At 40.3% G+C, this 6092-nt stretch overlaps 1 long non-coding RNA gene across 1 annotated transcript; it reads left to right on the forward strand.

The window, feature by feature from the left end:
• The first annotated feature begins 1330 nt into the window (after positions 1-1330).
• Positions 1331-2701, forward strand: LOC118208258. Its single transcript, XR_004761536.1, has 2 exons — positions 1331-1754; positions 1884-2701. It is a non-coding gene; the product is annotated as an uncharacterized LOC118208258 (long non-coding RNA).
• Positions 2702-6092: the final 3391 nt, after the last annotated feature.

The following is a 6092-nucleotide window of genomic DNA, read 5'->3' on the forward strand; positions in this document are numbered from 1 at the left end:
AAGAGAAACTCCATCAGTGTTTTACTGGGAAAGATCTAACAGAAAACATTAGCAGTTCCCTGCTGAAACAGGCTGGGATTCTAAAATGGTTTAAGCTGTGTTTTCAACACTTCTAGTCGGTCATGGTTGGTCAAAGCTGGTCTCTAGCTGGATAAAGCTAAGCTGGTAGAGTAAACTGGTTGGCTAGCTGTCTATAGAGGGTATGCACATGACGTCACAGTAGGTGGAACTCACTGCGGTTACACCCACTGAGTGGCAGAAAGACTACTGCAGGCCTATTCAACTAGCGGCCCGCGGCCCGGATACGGCCCTTTTGAATTTTCCTATGGCCCGCAAGAGGCTAACTGCAAATCAGGCGGGCATGTGTGGGGTATGATAAATTAAACTAAGGTACATATCTCTGAGCTACTTTGAGACATCTGAACCATAGACTGTATGATCTGAACCAATATGGTATTGGTTAGGCTACGTCTTTTTAAAGCACCTATGTGCTGTGATTTACTGCAACAGGATTACCCCCGCTCCGCACCTGCCATTCGCTCAGTCAAGCCTCATGTTTCATTCTGGGCTGGTGGGCCACAGGGAAACTCACGTTAGCTAAGCTATAGGGCTGTCAAAAAATATTCTAAGTTCGAAAATCTTTTTTTTTTTTTCCGAACCTAAATTTGAGCTTTCGAATATTCGTTTGGATCCCGCGTTTTGTAATTAACATAAATATACAGGCTTTAATTTCATGCGGCGAATCATGTGCATGCACGCAAAGTTCATTTCCTGTCCTAACGTTACGGGTCAGCTAACAATTTAGGCTAAATAATGTTCCCATGGGAGGCTATGTTTCCTTTATGTTCTGAAGATTTTGATAAAATTGGATGATGAAAGAAGTTAAGCAAACTAAACAGAGTAAGGAGCCTAATTTATGTTGTTTTAGGTTACAGGTATTAGCCGTTTGAATAGTTTTTGTGTTAAGAAATAAACAGGATTTCCTATAAACAATCATTCCCATATTATTGTGATTAATGCCGAGTTGTGGCAAATTACAACCACGAGAAAGTGCTTTATTTATTTGCACATTAGGCTACAGAAACTGCAGTGAGCTCATTTATAAAATGAACTTGCGTGCATACGTAAAGTGAAGACCTGACGTAGAGCCACAACCGTTTCCACGGTCAAATCGATTCATGTTGAAATTTTATAAATCACTACTTTGACGTAATTTTCTACGTACGCGCCACACAGTTGATCTAAAATACGTTTTATAAATGAGGCCCCAGATGTTGTAACCTAGGATGAAAGTTCACCTATGTCCTGTATTCTACTGCCCGCTTGTGGAAAATAACGCGCAGGCCAGCCCGACAATAGGCAGCTTATTTTTTTGTGAATTATAGACAAATGATATTCGAATATATTCGAACGCTAACTAATTACAAAAGCTAATATTCGAACTCATTTTCATGGCACTTTTGACAGCCTTACTAATGTAGCCGCTAGAGGTGGGCAGGTAATTAGATGACACGGTAACGTCATACGCGAATATATGCATATAAGCATGTTCTAAACAGGCAGACAGCGAGCCGTCAATCTTGGGGTCCTCACAATCTTACACCTGTTAAGAGTTGTGAGTGGAAGGTTTGTGTGCGGCGTTGATAAATGGTTTGTGCCGGTCCCGTGTTAGTACCATTTTTACAGTCTCTGGTTAGGACTGCAGGTTGTTTTGCCTATCCGGAAGTGCATGTACTGTATGTAAGCTGGAGAAGGTATGTGTATTTCTGTTTACTTAAGTGAAGAACAATTTGAGTTATATAAATGTGTACATGTAAGGTTGCTATTTATACATGTGATCCTGTTTAGCATACTTGTGTAAATGGTGGTATCTCAATGTGCAGCCACGGTTGGAGATGACGTGGCCAGGATTGACTGACCTTACCGCATACAGCTATTGAGAGCCATCCGGTAATGTAGATTGTTTTATTCATGCTTTTATATTGGTGGCTTCTTGGTTTGGGTGTGCATGCTTTCTCTGCATGTAGCTTGAGCAGTGCCTTTTGTTTTGCTTATAGGTTTATTTTGAGTAGGTGGCCGATGCATGGATTGACCGCTGTTCCTTCCTTTCGTTTTATGTACATGTTGCAAATTGGCTGCCCAGCTACCGCGAGTGAGCGTGCTTCCGCTCATAGTATCTGGCCTTGTGTTGATTAGCCAATGCGCGGAGCTGGTCGGCTAGCTTGAGCATTTATTTTTGTTTAATTGTTTTTTGTTTTCATGTTAGCCAATCTCTCCCGCTCTAACTCAATCAGCTAACCCAGTCCTGCTTTAACTATTCTTTGTGCTTTGCCTGCCATTAATTCGAGGCGCTTGCTTGCTGTTGGGTTTGCTTTACGCCCCTTCTAGATTGCTGTGCTTGACTAAAGAGCGTTTGGCTTTGCTTTAACTATTTGTGTGTTCTTCTACTTTGCTCTGTGGAGTTTGCAGTGTGATTACAATTGCAGTGTACCTTAATGGGGTGTGTCATTCACAGGTGTATATATTCTCTTCTCTAAGGTCACAGCAAACACAAGTAAGGTGCAAGCCAGCTGGGTAGTCTGTTTTGCAGTAAGGGGTGGAAATGTTAAATGTTGTGTGTGTTATTTCTCATTAAACCATTTTATGAATTGGAGAAAATAAAGGAAGCTAGCATTTTGCTATCTTCCCTACCATAGTTTTTTTTTTTTTTAAATGAAATTAATGTTAATAAAAAGGATCTGTTTTTTTCTCTTTTACTCGAGGCTCCTGTCGTTCATACTTGCGTTGGTAACACTAAGCTAACAACAAGCTTCAAAATGTCTCTCTCGAAGCCAAAGAGACGTAAAGTTGATTGTGAAAATCGCTAATTCCAGAGCAAATGGACTGACAAGTATTTATGTACTTTGCCAGCCGTAACCATAGCTTTCCTACTTTTTTCTATTGACTGGCGGCTGTCTGGAATTGATTATAATGATATCATTAAAGTGAAATAAAAGGGATGCACGTGACTGGTGTTATTCCATGTAGTAATATCTATTAACATTATACTGTTAGTTATTTGTAGCCATTAATTGACAAAGTATTCTGTGTGGCCCACGAACCCCCAGTGATTTTCCTATTTGGCCCACTTGCTGTTGAAGTTTAATAGCCCTGGACTACTGAGTGATAGCGTTAGCGTTCAGCTTGAATGCAGTGAAAACACACAAAAAAAAAAAAAAAATTCAACAAGAAATTGGAGCTATCTTTTTTAGACTGCCGAAAGCTAAAGAAAAGAGAAGCAAATGGATCACTGCAATTCGCAGAAACAACTGGAATCCAGGCACCGAAACGTGGATTTGCGGTTGTTATTTTGTGTCGGGTATTTTTGGGTAAAATCATACCTTAGTATTAGCTAGCCAAGCATATAAATTAAGGTATGATTTTACCCAAAAATACCCGACACAAAATAACAACCGCAAATCCACGTTTCGGTGCCTGGATTCCAGTTGTTTCTGCGAATTGCAGTGATGCATCGCTTCTCTCTTCTTTAGCATTCGGCAGTCTGTAAAAAGATAGCTCCAATTTCTTGTTGAATGTCCATGGACCACTGGTTCTTTGGTAAGTTGTAAGGATCACTGTCGAGTCCAACTGCCTTTAATTTAAGCAAATAATCGTTTGTTTTACTCCCGGTTTTGCAGTTTCCTATACTGAAGGCAGCCATGTGGCCGCATGTTTTGCCACTCAGTCCCGACTGAGGGGGCGTATTCCCGTGGGAAAGTGACGTCAATGCATACCCTCTATAGGCTGGTCAGCTGAACAGGTGGTCGACCAGCTAAAAGTGATGAAAGTATATCTTAAACCAGTTTGACCATTTTAGGATGGTATAAACTGGGGTTTTCAGAGGGGTTATTGATGCACTCAAAGTAGCCTATACACTGCGATGACTGCCAATTCATCTTATACGTACCAGATTGAGGAGTTCAATGAAAATCAGCTCTTTGTAACTGCTGAGTATTTCTGAGTAGTTGCACTTTCCTCTGCTGTAGGTTATGCTCACAAGGAAAACTGTTACCACAAAGAGACAGAGCAGGTACCTGGAGACACACTAATTGGGAATGAATGAATAAATGAACTTTCCATTAAATCGTATACATTTGAAGAAACCTCGTTGAAGTCTGAAAAAAGTGGATATTACATCTTGATTACGTAACTCCTCAATGCAATCAACAAATTACGTCAAGTAGAACTGGTCGTCTACATCATACACCCCACATTCATAAACAGTGTTTAACCTATAGCCTACTTAAAAAAAAAAATTAAAAAAAAAACACGCTAATATAAATGTAGCAACAAAAGACTGGACAGAAACTTAGCTAGGGTATTTACAGATGTTCACAACGTACGACATTACCACATCTATGCTACAACACCTACCATTTCTCCTTGTCTATTGGGTGATCCTCAAACGTGAGTATCCCATTCTCTGTGAATCAGCCACAGTAGCTGCTTGCAGGTCTTTACTGGGCTGCGACGGCATCACATGTCCACGTGTTCGCAGAGTAGTTCACAAGTTATTCCAGTTTTCATGTACCTCTGTTGTGTAACTTAGTTATATACTGTACATTTATAATCAACGGGTCGGCCGGCGGATTCCCAGTGTGCCACTGAGTCTTCCAACATTGCCGATTTCTCTTCAGTAGCTCTAATTTCTTTTCCCGTCATGGACTGTTGGCGACGGGTTTAGGATTTCAACCACAGAATTTAGTTATGTGATTTCAACCCAGCTCCAGTCTGATCAAGTCCCGTAAACTTCCGTGAATTATCTCTCCATGGTACTCTTTCGGTTTCGTAGTAGGCTAGAAGAACTCTGAGATTGACGGGGCAGATAAAGACTACAGGTAGGCTAGGCTATAATAGCCTGAAAAAAAACAATCCGTTACATTGTAGCCCCATATGTATCCACTTCACAATGTGACAACTGCAACTCGTTAATTTTTCCATTTCAAGTTTTGCCCTTTAGAAGTAGACTACCCGATTTAGCCTACACATACATTCCAACGGTGGGATAAATTCTAATCGTCTGGAGACAAAAACGGTGTTTTGCAAGCAGTTGTTCCTTGTCATTGCTTTCTGATCATGTCAAGACCGCAGGTTGTCCTTGTTCGAATTCATTTCTGCCCTGCAGACAAGCTTTGTTCACGCTGTCTGATTTTTTTTTCTTGATCTTTACAAATGAATTCCTTAATTTAATTTAATACTTAATTCTAAAATTTGGTGCCATGGTGGTGTGTAGCCATTGCCAAGTAAACAACGCTGCTGTTCAAAAGTGAACGTGGAATTCTGGCGGGACATCACTGACAACCTCTCTCTTCTTTTAGGCTGCCACATCCCACTATCCCCTCCACTCTGCTTACTAGGAGACACTTCCAGCATCAACCTAAACAACACATCCAGTAGAATACTCCCAATAGCCCTAATCATCGCCAAGAAAACTATCCTCATGAACTGGAAATCAAGAAGAAAAAAAAATCAATATTGCACTTTGGAAAAATCTACTAATCAAAATACATATCAATGGATATGCCTCCATTAAAAAACAAACCGCTGACTGTGACATAACTGGAATCCATTCATTAATACCCTACATTCTTAATTCCCGCACTGACTTCACTCATCACCCCTTTTAGACTGTCCACCATCCACAATAAACATGCTCACCGTCACTCACATACACATATCCGCCATTATACCTACACCACAATCCCTACCAAATTTAGAATCTGACATACACTTGCACACACACAGGCATCACACACCTACACCCAACAAACATACACTCATTCAGACCCCTCCCAGCATTCTCTAATCTATCACTTCCTTCTTTATTTTTTTGTTTTTTTTGTTGTCCTTATGCACTCTCCCTACTGTTTTGTTCTGGTTTGATTAGGTCATTTTATTGTATGACTTTGTTACCTCCTTTGCCCTTTTGTTTTGCTTACTTAATAAAATTTTTTTTTAAAAAGTGAACGTGGACATTTTTACACAACCGAGTTGCTGGTAGCACTTGAAGTAGGTACTATTCAGTACACAACACTTATATAAGCACAAAAATA

The sequence above is a fragment of the Anguilla anguilla genome, chromosome 11 (assembly GCF_013347855.1).
Source record: "Anguilla anguilla isolate fAngAng1 chromosome 11, fAngAng1.pri, whole genome shotgun sequence".
Classification (NCBI taxonomy): domain Eukaryota; kingdom Metazoa; phylum Chordata; class Actinopteri; order Anguilliformes; family Anguillidae; genus Anguilla; species Anguilla anguilla.